This window comes from Schistocerca piceifrons, chromosome 3 (assembly GCF_021461385.2).
Source record: "Schistocerca piceifrons isolate TAMUIC-IGC-003096 chromosome 3, iqSchPice1.1, whole genome shotgun sequence".
Classification (NCBI taxonomy): Eukaryota; Metazoa; Arthropoda; class Insecta; order Orthoptera; family Acrididae; genus Schistocerca; species Schistocerca piceifrons.
In genome coordinates this window covers 508414680-508432573 of record NC_060140.1, presented here as the reverse complement: position 1 = coordinate 508432573, position 17894 = coordinate 508414680, and the positions used below count along the sequence as shown (strand labels likewise).

The 17894-nt window shown below is 44.3% G+C and overlaps 1 protein-coding gene across 1 annotated transcript in view; it reads left to right on the top strand.

The window, feature by feature from the left end:
• Nucleotides 1-2713: 2713 nt before the first annotated feature.
• The window catches only part of LOC124788786, a 580546-nt gene continuing 565365 nt past the window's right edge, over nucleotides 2714-17894 (top strand). The window contains exon 1 of the mRNA XM_047256068.1: nucleotides 2714-2831. The gene's annotated coding sequence lies outside the window, so the exon portion shown is untranslated. The remainder of the gene's footprint in view (nucleotides 2832-17894) is intronic.

The window sequence follows — 17894 nt, the reverse complement described above, 5'->3', positions numbered from 1 at the left end:
CCTAGAACCGCTCGGTCACCACGGCCGGCTGACTTTTTCTATACGGGCAGCAAAATAACTGACTACAACCGAAGTAGAGGGGACGTAAAATGCAGCCTATCAAGAAATGCATTTCTGAAACAGATATTTTTGTTAACACTGAACATATATTTAAATTTTAGGAAGTATTTTCTGAAGGTTTTAGTATGGAGTGTAACCTTATACGGAATTGGGACGTGGACAATAACCAATTCATACAAAAAGAGAATAGAAGCTTTTGAAGTCTGTTGTTGCAGAGGGCTGTTGTAAAATAGGTGAGTTGGCCAATAACTAATTAGGAAGCACTAATTTAATTTGGGAAAAACAAGAAATTTGTGGCATAACATGGCTAAAAGAACTGATCTGTTGATAGTACACGTCTTGTGACATCAAGGAATCACCAGTTTGGTAATGGAACGAAATGTATGGAGTAACAATTGTTACCACGGTTTAATACAGCAAGCAGGTTCAGATGTTTGTAAGTTGTAGCATTTATGCAGAGCTGAATCGTCTGACAATGGATAGACTAGCATGGAGAACTACATCAACCCAGTTTTCGGACTGAAGACCACAACAACAACAGCTGTTGTTGGACAATCGATTCAACTGTTTTATTGATGGTATTTAACTCGCGTGGTCGATTTCAAAATTCTGCTGACGGACTTGTGGCATTGAAGCTCAACTGAAGTATTGAAGTACAAGTGATCCAAAACATACCCACATTGAAAAGTAGGAGTGCTAACGTAAGCATGAATTCTACCGGTTCTCGTGTGCTCTCAGTATGAGGGCCGAGCGAAGAGAAACCAAACAAATACGAAAGTTATTACTGCAAGAGACATAGTACTTATAGGCGAAAAGGAAGTTGTAGAATACTGATAGAGAAAATTGATAAGTAAAAAAAATCTGGAGACCACATTCGAGAAGGTGGAAGTGAAATATGATTTGCTCAAAATGCAACTCTATACGTTATGAAATTGGATATATAGGCGAAAAGAAAGTCATAAAATACTGATAGAGAAAATTGTTAAGTAAAAAAAAATCTGGAGACCACATTCGAGAAGGTGGAAGTGAAATATGATTTGCTCAAAATGCAATTCTATACGTTATGAAACTGGATATATTGTGCACATGGTTCAGTGAGAATGAAATTGTCAATTGGCGAACAGCAAAAAATTGCCCAAGGCATACCGCATCCTGAAACATACGGCGACACTGCGTATGTCGTCAACCAAAGACAGCTAGAATTACACGATGCCGGCCTAATGGCCGTGCGGTTCTAGGCGCTGCAGTCTGGAACCGCGAGACCGCTACGGTCGCAGGTTCGAATCCTGCCTCGGGCATGGATGTGTGTGATGTTCTTAGGTTAGTTAGGTTTAACTAGTTCTAAGTTCTAGGGGACTAATGACTTGAGAAGTTGAGTCCCATAGTGCTCAGAGCCATTTGAACCATTTGAATTACACGATACGTCAGTAGTTCCTGCTTGGTCTTAACTTGTGAAACTTTTTAAACGTGACGAATGTTGCGGGATGCTTATTTGCCATCGTGGTCGCGTGTCATGCCTACGCCGTTGTCTCCTTCTTGCAAAGAAACTCTACATCTACATCTACATCCATACTCCGCAAGCCACCTGACGGTGTGTGGCGAAGGGTACCCTGAGTACCTCTATCGGTTCTCCCTTCTATTCCAGTCTCGTATTGTTCGTGGAAAGAAGGATTGTTGGTATGCTTCTCTGTGGGCTCTAATCTCTCTGATTTTATCCTCATGGTCCTTTCGCGAGATATACGTAGGAGGGAGCAATATACTGCTTGAATCTTCGGTGAAGGTATGTTCTCTCAACTTTAACAAAAGCCCGTACCGAGCTACTCTCCTGCAGAGTCTTCCACTGGAGTTTGTCTATTATCTCCGTAACGCTTTCGCGATTACTAAATGATCCTGTAACGAAGCGCGCTGCTCTCCGTGGGATCTTCTCTATCTCTTCTATCAACCCAATCTGGTACGGATCCCACACTGCTGAGCAGTATTCAAGCAGTGGCCGAACAAGCGTACTGTAACCTACTTCCTTTGTTTTCGGATTGCATTTCCTTAGGATTCTTCCAATGAATCTCAGTCTGGCATCTGCCTTACCGACGATCAACTTTATATGATCATTCCATTTTAAACCACTCCTAATGCGTACTCCCAGATAATTTATGGAATTAACTGCTTCCAGTTGCTGACCTGCATTTTGTAGCTAAATGATAAGGGATCTATCTTTCTATGTATTCGCAGCACATTACACTTGTCTACATTGAGATTCAATTGCCATTCCCTGCACCATGCATCAATTCGCTGCAGATCCTCCTGCATTTCAGTACAATTTTCCATTGTTACAACCTCTCGATACACCACAGCATCATCTGCAAAAAGCCTCAATGAACTTCCGATGTCATCCACCAGGTCATCGTTCAGACCGCAGGTAGGAAATCGACTGGAATAAGATCTCCGTTCGTTTCCTTACTCCAACCGAATCGACCGCCTTGGCGTCCTCGCAAAGCGACGTGTGTGTCGTGTGACGCCATCGATCCCCAGCTGAGTGCGTTGTTGCCCTTCGTTGCCGGCCGACGTGTTCCTCAGTTTCGGACCGCGACCGCGAGGCGGCTCTGCGCGCGGCAGGCGCGCATGCGCAACAGTGGCGGCGTCCGGCGGCAGCAGTGCTGGCGCAGGTTAGCTGGCAGGGAGGTTGTGTTCCGCCGTCACAGTCCTGCTTCACCGCCGCGCAGCGCGCCCCGTGTCACAACATGGCCATGTGAGGCTGCCGACGACGGCTTCCAGCTGTAAGTCTGATGCATACTCCCCGTAAGCAGTAATTAGCATAGCTCGGCTGTAGCAACCACAGTGACGAGTTTGTGGATTGTGTTTACCTATACGCCTAGCAGCGCTACATTCACGATCTTGAACAAACTTGCATCTGGTTGTCACAGAGTGAACGATTTCAGATCCAACTTTGTTTCCTGTGACTGATATGCTTTAAATCATTTGCTGTTTATATTTCCCTGCCTTAGCGTTATTGTGCCCATCGATTTTAACAGTGCCGTAGTCATAGTTTGTCAGCTCCTGTGTCTCATCAGTGGCGAAAAAGAAATGCAGTGCTATTTTCCGTTGTGTCAATAACTTTGAATCGTGTGATTCTTAATAGCATTTATCGCCAGAAACTAAAGAAATAACACTTACAAGTGGCATACTGATCTCAACGCTTGCCGAAAACGCTACTGTCATGGTGTGTTTACAGTTGGTCGACGTAGTGTTTTGGCGTCTTTGTGATGTACAACTAACCTAAAAAACTGACAGCTTTGTAAATATAGCTATAATTTGTCTTCACCTTTAGAAACACCTTTGTTGAGACAGTATTAGGCAGCAAATATTGTTTACGTGCGTCATTCCATGAGGCGATTTCTTGGAACTAAATTGTCACTTACGTATTCGGATTATAGAAGTATTACTACGTTTCTTAAGACGCTACTTGGTAACACCTAGAATAAATCTGCTAACAATATTATATCATAGGATTTTTGTTGAATTAAATAACCTTTTTAGGTCTAGGAAACTTGCAAAATACGTATTTATAGTAACACTTCTAGAAATAGTAGCAAATACAATTCGCACAGTTTTAAGAAATGTTAGCGTTCTCCAACAATGTTCACATACACACCATTCTATAAACGTTGCTTTTGGTAACGTCGCACTATTCTTGGTGTGTTTAGATGGCGAAAAATCTTCAAATAAAAGTTTACAGTGTATTAGAAAATTTGACGTCCACAAACAGTAACCTAGCTACAATTTTAGCCTGGAGGATCTAGAGAGAAATATTTGTGGACATTCCTTTTGATGGATATGCAGTGAAATTCCCCAGATTTCCCCGTCTGGCGTCTGAGGAGTGCATCTCGGTCGACAACGATTAAAAAACATTGCGAACAAGAAATATGACAGGTGCAACGCATAAATTGTCATGTTCATTGCATTGTATGATCACTGCGGTGCATCAAGACTGGAAGCATCCTCAATACGCCATGTGATCTTCTACGAGCTTAAATACATTGCTCGTTTTCCACGGCATCACTGACAGAACTCCGTTTTGTACCTTAGGTCTTGTTCCGTACTGACATTATTAAAGATTAGTTTAGAAATCTGAATGAAGAGTGTTCACAACATTGAATAGTCGGTTTCATCAATGTTATTGGACAGCAGTTGACGTGAACGCTGTTACGCTCCTTGAGAGAGACGTCGAAAAATTACGTGAATCGTAGGCTAATTTCTACTGCCAAGTGAGTAACTGAGGTAACTCGCTTGAACCAAAGGAAAGTAGGGGATGATGCCCTTGGCACTTTTTTTGTCTTAGGTAGAACAATATCGTAACAATCATTAACGGTTTCGGCCATACATACATCACCTTCAGATTCTATAATAGGAAATGCATAGATCTATATTACAATTATTTTTTCAGTTCAGTTTGTACTTATTGTAAAGTAAAAATAAATACATTAATTTGATACTTATATATCATAAAAGGCATTCAATAAACATACATTATAGTACTAAATTCGAGGATAATACTAAGTAATCAAGGAATAAACATAAAAATTACAGTGAATGAGATTAGAAATATTCTATTCCACAAAATATTTGTACTTTAAAAGAAAATCTCTTGCTCGTAAAAATAATGTACGGGATGCAGTCGGATAACGTAATCGACAACCGTCAGTATTTCGGCAGGTGAGCACCTTGTCATTTTCAGGGCACAAATGCAACTAAAGTTCGCTGTATATGGTAAATTCAACGTTGGGCAGACGTCCAACTAGGAATCAAATGACGATGTATACAGAAAAGAAACACACACCGTAAATTACTAGCACCACCACAGAAAAGATAACCAACGTCAGACATCATCAATAGCAAAATTTTATCTAACAATGGGTCAGTAAGTACAATTAGCTTGTTCCTCTGTTTAACCAGGGAGACGGCAGGGTTTCAGCTAGAATTTAAGCAAATATCTGTGTCCAGAATGAAATTTTCACTCTGCAGCGGAGTGTGCGCTCATATGAAATTTCATGGCAGATTAGAACTGTATGCCAGACCGAGACACGAACTCGAGACCTTTGCTCTACCATCTAAGATAACCAAGCACGACTCACGACCCGTCGTCACAGCTTCAATTCTGCCAGTGCCTCGTTTCCTAACTTCCATATTTCACAGAAGCTCTTCTGCGAACCTTACAGAACTAGGACTCCCGGAAGGAGACGAGGTACTGGCAGCATTTACGCTGTGAGGACTCGTGAGTTGTGCTTGGGTAGCTCAGCTGGTAGAGCACTTGCCCGCGAAAGGCAAAGGTCCAGATTTCGAGTTTCGGTCTGGCACACAGTTTTAATCTGACAGGAAGTTTCAAATACCTCTGTCTGAAAAGTCACTTATGCGCCAGAATCTGTTATATCCCACTAGATGACTATTACTAAGGCAGTGTACTGCAATCGCAGATACGCTCGTCTTTTGTAAGCATGTGTGATGCTTACGTGTAATACGCCGGTCTTCCATGGCCAAACAACTGCGGGGGATACAATACACACAACCCTTGAGACTTAGGCAAAGCAAGACCATACACTGAGGCGCCAAATGTCTTGGGATACATCCTAATAGCGTGTCGGATCTCATTTTGCCCGGCGTAGTGCAGTAACTCGACATGACACGGACTTAACAAGTCACTGGAAGCCGCTGCAGAAATACTGAGTCCTGCCTCTATAGACGTCCATAATTGCGAAAATGTTGCCAGTGGAAGATTTTGTTACATATATGTTCGAATGGATTGAAGTAGAGTCATCTGGGTGGCCAAATCACTCGCTCGAATTGTCCAGAATCAAACCAATCACGAACAGTTGTGGCCTGATGATATGGCGCACTATCAGCCATAAAAAATTCCGTCGTTGTCTGGGAAGGTGAAGTCGATTAATGGCTGCACATGGTCTCGAAGTAGCCGAACATAGCCATTTCCAGTCAATGATAGGTACAAGAGGATCTAATCAATTCCACGCAATTATTAGTTCAAACCGTCCTCCCCCCAGTAGCTGAGTGGTCAGCGAGACAGAATGTCAATCCTAAGAGCCCAGGTTCGATTCCCGGCTGGGTTGGAGATTTTCTCCACTCAGGGCCTGGGTGTTGTGTTGTCGTAATCATCATTTCGTCACCATCAACGCGCAACTCGCCAAAGTGGCGTCAAATCGAAAGACTTCCACCCAACGAATGGTCCACCCGACGGGAGGCCCCTGTCACACGACATTTATTTTATTAGCCCAAACTCTTATGGGACCACCACTAGCTTGCACAGTGCCATGTTGACGACTTTGGTCCATGGCTTCGTAGAGTCTGCTCCACACACGAACTCTTACCAGCTGAAATTGGACCTGTCTGACCAGGTCACGATTTTCCAGTCGTCAAGGGGCCAAACGATATGATCACGAGCCCAGGGGTCCTATTCTGTGTCGTTCATACCGATCGGTGCAGTAGGTTAGCCTCGATAATGACGTCATTTTCCGTTCTTTATCAGAAGTTCCTATTCAGTAAGCTTCAGAGATCTATTACCGATCGGTCTTCCCATCAATTTTTCGACAACTGTACTGAGAGATTTTGGATTTGAGTATGGCCCTCTCGTTCGATTCGGTGTGGTTTATTTACACTTAGAATTTATTTTAAACATATTGAGCGGTTTTAGTTTCGAATTCTGTGATTATGTAACTGAATAATCATCAGGACGCGTCTGGCTGGAAAAGGAGTTAATAATAGACTATTTTCCTTTGTTAGAAATATGGTTTGTATTTTTGTTACTGAGAATGATTATAACAAAGTTTCGATCAATATTTTCACAAAATATCTTTTTACGTAATTAAGAGTTTAAAAAATCATTAAATTTCAAAAGGTCGGTTCTGCTTACTCATATGAGTGTTAGCTGAAATTGCTGGTGATTTCGCGTACTTTTTTCCGCAAATGGATTACTTATTAACTAGCCAAAAGCATTTAAAACTTTTAAGTAACGCAAAGGAATTTTGCTAAACCTGGTAGAGGAAACCTTCCAAAATTTCATGCATTTGCGGCTTACGCCCGCATCATTGGCTACGAAGTGAGCTTGCGTCTCTCTACAGTGGAATTATGTGGATTTAAGCGCTGCTCGCATGTGAATTGTAGTAGCTTACTTTTAACAATATTTGGAGCGATGAACATATCGGGTACAAGATGTATATGGAAAATGAATTCAATGAAACATTTAAAGTATCAGAATTCATACTCCGAATTATCTTCAACAGAATGGGTGTAGGTTAGGAACTGGATTCCTCGTGGAGAGGGGATGGGTTGGATCACGTTCCCGACCCTAATCTCACCTGCAAGCCACACACAAAAAATAACAGTAGTACAGTAGATACAAGAATATGACGGCAAACATCTGGTGTCTGTTACAAAGTAAGATCAACTCCCTAAGGATGCGTTTAGAAGGCTGGAACTGACAAAAATAAGGCAGTGAAGGGCTTTGCGATGTCGCTGTTCGGGACTGCTCTTCTGTCCACGTAATTTACCCTGGAAGGAACACACATCAAGGATCTACTGAGTAATTCATTTGGGTCTGGGAAATGAGGAACCTCAGGCTGCAGAAGAAGAAAATGTGCCATGCTGAACTGCCACCAGTTGAAGGAGACAGTGAAGGTGCTAAATGTGTGCTACTGCTAAAAACTGAATACCATTCCTCATTCTTTGAATGCTGTAATTTATGACTGCAATTATCTGTACCTTGTTTGTCATTTCATTGTAAGCTAGCCATTTTTGTTACTGTTTTTGTGGAATAAAAAAAGTGGGTAGGACAACGAACTGTGGTGCCGAAGATCGTAGGTTCACAGATCGCTGGGTAAGCAAATATTTTTGTTTCCTCTTTGTGTTTGTAACACATTCTGAAACTTCGTTAATCGTCTAACTCAAGCATTTTTCTGAAATATTCGTTGTTAATATACACGTAAGACACGCTTTCTCAGAAACGAGTATCTTCGATTTCGTGACTTCCATGTGTTTAAGAAATGAAAGATGAAATTGCTGAGTGAAACAACTGACAGACATTTATAATTTTTCTTGTAACAAATAATTCACCGTCTTTTCTGAATACGTGGCGATTTCCGAGAATGTGGTCAGATTGGAATCTAAGAGCACAACTTAAATTACTGCGAATGAAACTAGCATCAATCCTCTTCATACTCTAGCTTGTCACAAGTATTCATCCGCGATCGAATCCTTAACAGTAGACAGTGATGAAAGATTCGTCAGATGCATGTTATAAAGTAGAACAAACTTCTGTAGCTGCACTCGCCACACGCTCTCGAAAAGGCGTTTATTAAAAAAATTTTATGAACCAAATCCTTGATGTATCATATAGGGAAGTTGGCTACTTCATCATCTGGATCTCTTGGACGAGTTACAACCACGTTCTATGCATCTTCTTATTCTTAAGCGATTATGGCAATAAAGAAAACTGCCTTCAATTAGTTGCAAAGACAGAACACAGCCCCACGAACCTCCATGAATTTTGAAGCAACTAAGGAACGACGGAAAACACAAAAAATGACAAATTTTCTGCTGTTTCTATAGATGTATTCGTACACTGTGGTACTAAACTCCATTCCTAACTCATATTCCGAAACGTAAAATCCAAAACAAGACGTCGATGTGGATGAGAATAAAATGACGTATTGTGGCATTTGACTGTTTCTAGGGCACAGTCAATATTCTGTCGTTATCATGCATTTAAGGAAGCATGTGGTCAGTGAAATTTGAACAGTATTACGTACTGTAACCACACTTTTCAGGACTGTCAAGAAAGGCGTGCTGCTGACCGGTTAGAGTTCGTGCCGCTGTGGCGCTGCAGTGCGCATGTGCGGATCTGAGGCAGATTGCTTTTGATTGGTTGGCGCGAGGAGAACTGACAGCAGTGATCCTGTTCACTAGGACCATTTGGCATCGCTTCCGAAATGCTTACTGAATAATGGTGGGTGTCTCCATCAAAAACACGACCGTTCGGTGCGCTCGCGTACCGAACCGATCGGCAAAATGGGGGAAGGATACAGAATAGGGCCCCAGCAAAGTACTGCAGTCGATATCGTGCTGTTAGCAAAGGCACTCGCGCAGATCGCCTGCTGCCACAGCCCATTAACTCCAAATTTCGCTGCACTGTCCTGACGGATACGTTCGTGGTACATCCCACATTGATTGGTGCGGTTATTGCAGGCAGTGTTGTTTGTATGTTAGCACCGACAACTCTACGCAAATGCCGCTCCTCTATGTCGTTAAGAAGGCCGTCTGCCACTGCGCTGTTCCAGGCAATGCCTGGAATGTGGTATTCCCAGCAAACTCTTGACGCTGTCGATCTCAGAATGCTGAATTCTCTAAGTATTTCCAGAATGGAATGTCGCATACGTCTAGCTACAACTGCTGTTCCGCGTTCAAAGTTCCTTAATTCCAGTAGTCTGGCCATGATCACCTCAGAAACCTTTCCATGTGAATCGCCTGAGTACAGACAAATCTAGGCCAGTGCACTACCCTTTTATATCTTGTGCTCGCAATACTCCTGCATCTGTATATATGCATATCGCTATCCCATGGCTTTTTCACTTCACTGTAGTGTACAGGGCCTTAATCCTAGAGTTTGGGCGAAAACACACTTCGCACTGTATTTCCTCCACCGGCCGCGGTGGCCGTGCTGTTCTAGGCGCTTCAGTCTGGAACTGCGCGAACGCTACGGTCGCAGGTTCGAATCTTGCCGCGGGCATGAATTTTTGTGGTGTGCTTAGGTTAGTTAGGTTTAAGTAGTTCTAAGTTCTAGGGGACTGATGACCTCAGAATTTAAGTCGCATAGTGCTCAGAGCCATTTGAATTTTGTATTTCCTCCGAGTGAGAATAATCCTACTGAAAGACAAGAGCAGTCTACCGAGGCGCTGCCTCATTATTCTCATCACTGACCCGATTCACGGTTTGTCGGCCGGCGCAATGCTCGTCTGATCTGTCTCATATCCATTCTGCCGAAAAATAACGTCAGTGTGGACTAATTCAACTGAAAAACTTTCAGGGGCTGAGATGACGTGAATCAAATGAACAAAGGTACAAAGTACATCTTCATGCTTAGCCAGGCCCTGACAACTCTCAGCCTGAAGACACAGATCAGTGTAGGTTTGGCTTTCATTGAAGGACGTATACCAACCTACCGAGATCATTCCTGGTAACCATCAAGGAAGGAATTGCAGCCATCCTTCTACACCTGCGTAGTGAAGGGATAACTAGAGTGTATTGAAGAGAGAAGCTCTAAAAACTGTGCAAATTCTCGCAGCCTTAAGGCGAAATAAGAAATGTTTCGTCTGTACATATAAAAAACATGCAGGTTTCAAGCCGCCGACTCGCGAGTTAGTTCCGCGAAATCTTCCATAAAAAAAACTCCCAACGATAGCTGACAAAGGGTTCCCAAAGCAACTCCATCTACCTGCTCATGGAATCAAAATAAATGGAAATAAACCCATGTCGAAACCAAACCAAACCTAGCCTCAGATAGTCGTCACGAATCCGACGGAAGAACACGTTGGAGACCACATTAAAACTTAATAAGATAACTGGCCAGCCAACGCTATCCCTCTGATCTCTTTACAGGGAGTAACTGAACTCCCTTCACAAGCTTCGAGGACAGAAAACGTCTAGTAAACACGGACTCTAACATGCACACCTTGAGAGCTATGAGCACTGTTCTCAACAAGTGCTCAGCTCTTATTTAGTTTCGAGTCTATGATTACTAGACTTTTTTTCTAATTTATGTGGAAGGAACCTGTCCGCGAAGTATGCAAAGCGAATTTAGTAGAAATACGTCTGATTCCTTGTGGACTCAATAGAGTAGCAAGGTACATCGTAGCACATAAACTGCTGTTAACTGATCTATGGGAAACCTTTTCTTTATGGAACTTCGGAAGGCCTTGTAATCAAGGAGGGCAGCGGGATATTACAGTATACTGCGACAAGGAACTTTTCGTCAGAAGTTGTTAATCTTCCTCTGAACCCTTTTAGTAGTGTCAGCACTGAGTCCCGCGATAGGTTTTATCTGTTTTCGCAAACTGTCTGATTAGCTCGTCAGTGTCTGACCTCTTTGTCGACAGAACGTTAAAGAGTAAATTTCCATCTTTCCTCAAGTACATAGTTAATTATTGTATGACCAGGACCACTGCGCATTTTTTGGCCTAAGGACAATGTGGGAGCGTTCACTGCATTCGAAAGCAAAATCCTACCTGCGATTCGTTAGAAACCCCATACATAATGATTCTACGTAATATGAATCAATGGATCATTGTCGCGCTACAGATGCGTTCGGCAAGAATGACATCAAAACATAAACGACAAAATTAAGACTGAATACAGAAATTCTTTTCTGAGACTGCTTCGTCAGAGACGCCCACATCACTGTTCCGGCTTTAGATCGTCACAGGGATGGAAAAATTATAGATAGAGAAAGAACTGAACGCGGAATTGAAAAATTACTGGATACGGGACCAGTTAGTCGTGTAACTGATAAGCAGAAGAGTTCTCCCCTTTTCTTCTTACAAAACATTGGAGATCTTTTAAGTAAAGAAGCCTCTGACACATATGGAGGAAAACTGCAGGTTTTTATTCTTTACGGAAACGCGCTCGATGGATAATCGAAACTACAAACCTATCCCACCGATTTAAATTCAGTGTGTAATGGAACACGTTTTCAGCTCGTGAATAATGCCTTTCCTAAACACCAATTATCTATTCTGCAGGTACCAACTTAGATTCCGCAAGCAAAGGTCATGTAAAACTCGGCTTGCTCTGTTCATTCATGATATCCAAGAGACAGGTTGATACTATATTTCTTGGTTTTCGGAAAGCGGTACACTTCGACCCCTTCGCCTAGGAAAAAAAGTGGATATACACTCCAGGAAATGGAAAAAAGAACACATTGACACCGGTGTGTCAGACCCACCATACTTGCTCCGGACACTGCGAGAGGGCTGTACAAGCAATGATCACACGCACGGCACAGCGGACACACCAGGAACCGCGGTGTTGGCCGTCGAATGGCGCTAGCTGCGCAGCATTTGTGCACCGCCGCCGTCAGTGTCAGCCAGTTTGCCGTGGCATACGGAGCTCCATCGCAGTCTTTAACACTGGTAGCATGCCGCGACAGCGTGGACGTGAACCGTATGTGCAGTTGACGGACTTTGAGCGAGGGCGTATAGTGGGCATGCGGGAGGCCGGGTGGACGTACCGCCGAATTGCTCAACACGTGGAGCGTGAGGTCTCCACAGTACATCGATGTTGTCGCCAGTGGTCGGCGGAAGGTGCACGTGCCCGTCGACCTGGGACCGGACCGCAGCGACGCACGGATGCACGCCAAGACCGTAGGATCCTACACAGTGCCGTAGGGGACCGCACCGCCACTTCCCAGCAAATTAGGGACACTGTTGTTCCTGGGGTATCGGCGAGGACCATTCGCAACCGTCTCCATGAAGCTGGGCTACGGTCCCGCACACCGTTAGGTCGTCTTCCGCTCACGCCCCAACATCGTGCAGCCCGCCTCCAGTGGTGTCGCGACAGGCGTGAATGGAGGGACGAATGGAGACGTGTCGTCTTCAGCGATGAGAGTCGCTTCTGCCTTGGTGCCAATGATGGTCGTATGCGTGTTTGGCGCCGTGCAGGTGAGCGCCACAATCAGGACTGCATACGACCGAGGCACACAGGGCCAACACCCGGCATCATGGTGTGGGGAGCGATCTCCTACACTGGCCGTACACCACTGGTGATCGTCGAGGGGACACTGAATAGTGCACGGTACATCCAAACCGTCATCGAACCCATCGTTCTACCATTCCTAGACCGGCAAGGGAACTTGCTGTTCCAACAGGACAATGCACGTCCGCATGTATCCCGTGCCACCCAACGTGCTCTAGAAGGTGTAAGTCAACTACCCTGGCCAGCAAGATCTCCGGATCTGTCCCCCATTGAGCATGTTTGGGACTGGATGAAGCGTCGTCTCACGCGGTCTGCACGTCCAGCACGAACGCTGGTCCAACTGAGGCGCCAGGTGGAAATGGCATGGCAAGCCGTTCCACAGGACTACATCCAGCATCTCTACGATCGTCTCCATGGGAGAATAGCAGCTTGCATTGCTGCGAAAGTTGGATATACACTGTACTAGTGCCGACATTGTGCATGCTCTGTTGCCTGTGTCTATGTGCCTGTGGTTCTGTCAATGTGATCATGTGATGTATCTGACCCCAGGAATGTGTCAATAAAGTTTCCCCTTCCTGGGACAATGAATTCACGGTGTTCTTATTTCAATTTCCAGGAGTGTAGAACATCGTGGCAGATATGCGATTGCATCGAAGACTATGTAGCTAGCAACACAGTAAGTGGTTCGTAATGGGGAGGCGTTGTTGAATGCGAACGTAGCCTTCCATATATTCCAAAAATGTGGCAGCGACTTCACAGTTCATTACGTATACGTAAACGGACCGGCAGGCAAAGTTTTGCCTCCGTATAGCTGTGGCAGACGTTGGTGTTGCACGGCTGCGTTCCAAGAAGAGGTTCAGTTTTGTTGCTTATGAGTTTACGATGACCAGCGCTTTGTAGAACTGATAAACGACTGCTGACATAGTTGAAAAGAGCGATCGATGCCTTTTGGTTACACGATCGGTGATCAATAACTGCTGTCAGTTAAAACGTCCCAGTATCTCGGAGTATTTGCACGTAGCTTTTGAAGGCGGAACGACCGCTTAAACAGAGCGTTGTGGAAGACGCAAGCCAGACTGAGTCGCGCGAATATTCAAGAAGAAATATAGTGTACCTACGAAGGATGACCCTTACGGAATCCGCAATCGACGAATTGTTAAGTTTCTCGTCACGCTGGTCCTTATCAATTGCGTGTAAGGGAATAGGGACAGAACAAAGGAGAGCCTAGTATTTCTGGATAGCTTTTTTCAGCGAACATGAGTGTCATGGAAACGACCAGTACAGTGGGAGACATAACAAAAAAAGGCACTACGGTCGCGTAGAAGATTATTTTAAAAAGTCGGAGAGCCCTTATTCCATTAAGAGTCAAGAAAGCCTGCACTTCCTCCAACTTATGTATCCAATAATGGCCACCAGGAATGAATTACGGAAATACGCAAAAAAAGTTCACATAACAGTACCGACAATCTTTCCTCCGCACATTGTCCGCGAGTGGAGCAGCAGGAAGGGAAACATTTGTCAGTTGCTGCACCATCCAGAATACATGTTGTTTTCCGAAATGCGCTTGTAGAAGTCGAGAGCAAATATAGGTGTGGCGATGTAGTTATGCCTACGATCGCAGCCAGTCACGTAATATTATTAATGCTCGTGTTTCGGTTGATGATGCGGCGTTGTAGACCCCAACTTATCAAAATCGCGGACAATAAAAAGCAAACATTAATCGCTGTTGCAGATAAGATGATTTGTTGACTCCATAAGGTACTTCTTAGGATCAAACTGAACGATTATGGTTTTCTCGTACTCTGTGAACGAGCTATTTATTACTTTTTTCATTAATAGGTATGATTCAAAGACCACGAATCAGATCTCGCTCTTAACCAAGCTTGCAACTACTAACTTCTCACGAGGTTTTTTTTTCCACTTATTTTCCAGAGACACACCGAGAAAACTTACTGGTGTTTAGTGACATTCTATGATCTATCAAGCACCGAGAGACAGTTTAATTACTGCAGACTTGGAGTCTGTAATTACTGTCTTTGTCGCCTGCGTTGAGACAGTAGAATTTTGGTCCTTCTTTACCAAGTCGGCGATCGTCTTTTACTGAACATCTGACTGATCTTACATTTTAGGTTTATAAGTATGTTGCTATGTTGAAGCTCCAGCCGAATTTTGAGGAAATAATTTCAGCGCAAGATAAAGAACGTATTCGACAACATACGTCTGATACGTGCCGTGCGCCCTTCTTTGCCTGTCTTAAGAGGCAGCTAATAGGAATTGCTTATATTTTTACCTTGATATCTTGACTATTCTTTAGTCCTATAAATGTTTCTGCTCTTCTTGGTTTTCTTAACGCTTTCTCCCTCTCATTTTTTAGCTTTTTAAATTCTAGTCCCCATTTTGGGTTTGACCTCCATTTTCAAATTTTACAGAAGTGCGGGCCGTTGAGGGAAGGACGCCTTACTGTGATGCATTAACTTTCTGCTGTACGCTATTATCTTCTGCACCTACCAGCCAAGTGGATCTACCTCTGCTCCCGAAATGCAGCGTGGTTTTCTCTCCGTCGTGGTGGGGTTGTCTAATACCCTCTCGGCAGTAGCCCCCTGAAAACTCAGGGGTCGCACTGCTGATGCCTAAGCTGTAAACTCCCCGTGTCAGCCAAGGGGTATGAGCGTGTGCACTACTCGGACAATGACTACCGTGCCACGTGGCCTATGCCTTCGCGGGGCGGCGCCCATGGGGAGAGTCTTCGATCGGACTGAATGGCACCGTGACTGATAACCCTCAATGTATGGGTCAAACTCAATGATGGCTGAGCCAACACGACCTTCTCATGAATAAGTCATTTTAACGCAAACGTTTACAATCCTATGACTTGTCCGTCTCTCACCATGCCTCAAGACGAGAGCCAGGTAAAGAGAAATCGAAGTGGACAGTTTGCCGAGTTCTTGGTTTGTTCCTCAACTGACGGCGAATGTTTCGCTACGATGAAGATCGTTCCTGGGGAGGTTGCAGCAGTAGAGAAAATGAGGAATGGATCTTTGCTGATCGAAACACACACATCAGCCAATCACAGGCACTTCAGGCCTGTGTCAGGTTAGAAGATACACCAGCCACCATTTCTCCTCACAACAACCTGAGTAGAATTCAAGGTGTTATCTTCCAATGGGATTTAACGCTACAAACTGCGCACTAATTTGGCGCGGCGTCCATTTTGTTTTCCGCATCAGGAAGGTACCAAAGGGTTATGGAGTGGACACTGGAGCTTTTATCCCAGCCTTCGACGGCAACATTTTGCCTGAGAATGTTAAGGTAATGATTTATAGGTGTGATGTCAGGCGTTATTTTCCTCCTCTTAAGAGATGTTTTAAGTGCAAGAAGTTAGTGACACATGTTCTCCCACTGTTCTAATGGGGCTGCAGGGCCTTCAATGGCACAAGCATCATCCATCTATGGATAATTTAATAGCATTCAGAAGACTCCGGGTGAAAGGGCGGTTTTTCATAAAGAAACGGAAGCAAGAGTGTTGGAAGCGATCCCACACCCCATTGTCCCAAGAATGGACTAAACTCCGCCACAATGTGAACATACATCACCCACGACACTTCCTGGGATCCTTGTCAGTGGTAATATCTACACTCGTACCATGGTACTTGAATATTTTGCGACACATTTCGCTCAAGTGTCCGCTTGCAGTAATTACCATCCTCACTGCCTGACTCGGAAATAACTTATTGAGCGCCGGTCGCCATCCTTCCAGGCACACGGCTCTTTATACTACAGTGTCCCTTTTACTGAGTGGAAGCTTCGCAGTGCTTTGGCAGTGTAGATATACGGGCCCTGGAAGCTACAAAATCCACAACCAAATGCTCAGACATCTTCGTGCCGACAGCATGCAACATATCGTCGAGCTTTTTACTTAAGTTTGTAGGGAGGGAGAATTTCCCTCTCAATGGCGGGAAGGTGGTGTTATTCCTGTCCTGAAACTGGGAAAGGACACACACATTATAGCTACCGGCCTGTCTCTGACGAATGGGCTGTGTAAGCTATTCGAACGAATGGTCAACTGCCGTCTTTGTTGCTGCCTTGAAGTCGGGGGGCATATATCACGATTCCAAAGTGGCATTCGGGCTTTCTGGTCCACCACAGATCATATGGTTCGCCTGGAATCTGCCGTGCGCAATGCTTTCGCGCATCGCCAACATCAGATCGCTGCGTTCTTTGATCTACAGAAGGCATACGCTACCATCTGAGACATCACATCTTATCTACACTGCATGAGTGCGATTTCTGGGACTGTTTAGTCATTTTTATCCAGAACTTCCTATGGCTTTTCCAGGCCCAGATGAATTTAACTCTGAGCAGCTAATATGTACAGGAAAGTGGAGTCCCTCGGAGATCGGTCGTGAGTGTAACACTCATCGCTAAAGCCATCTGTGGTGTAGAATATGCTATGAGCTTCACAGGCTTTCAATCACCGTATGTGGCTTATCTTTGCCTTTATTATGCCTCTGCTTCACTGTGTACCACTGATTGCCAACTTCAGAGGGCTATCTGCAGAGTTCATGACTGGACCCTAAATCACAGCTATCAATTTTCTCCAGTAAAATAGTTATGCATTTTTGCCAACTCTGAACTGTGCACCTGCACCCAGAAATTTATTTTGGTGACCAGTTCTTGAAGTCGTTGAAACTTTTCAATTCCTAGGTACTTCATTCGACAACAAGCTAACTTGGCTGCCACATGTCCGCCGGCTAAAGGCAACTGGCATGAAGAAGCTAAATGCTTTGTTTTTTTTAGTAACTCCTCGTGGAGTGCTGACCACACAGTTCTTCTGAGATTTACAAAACGCTGATTTCGTCCCACTTTGACTGAGGACATGTTCCCTATGAATTGGCAGCACTGTCCACACTGAGATTGCTCAAAACTGTTCACCACGCTAGCCTGGAGTTGGTAGTGGTGGCCTTCCATACGAGTCCTATGACAGACTCCTGGCAGAAGTTGGTGTCCCACTGCTGCAGTTTCGACGATGGCAGCTTCTGGCAAATTACACAGTCACAATCCGTCAGATGCCTACTCACCCTCGTCACTCA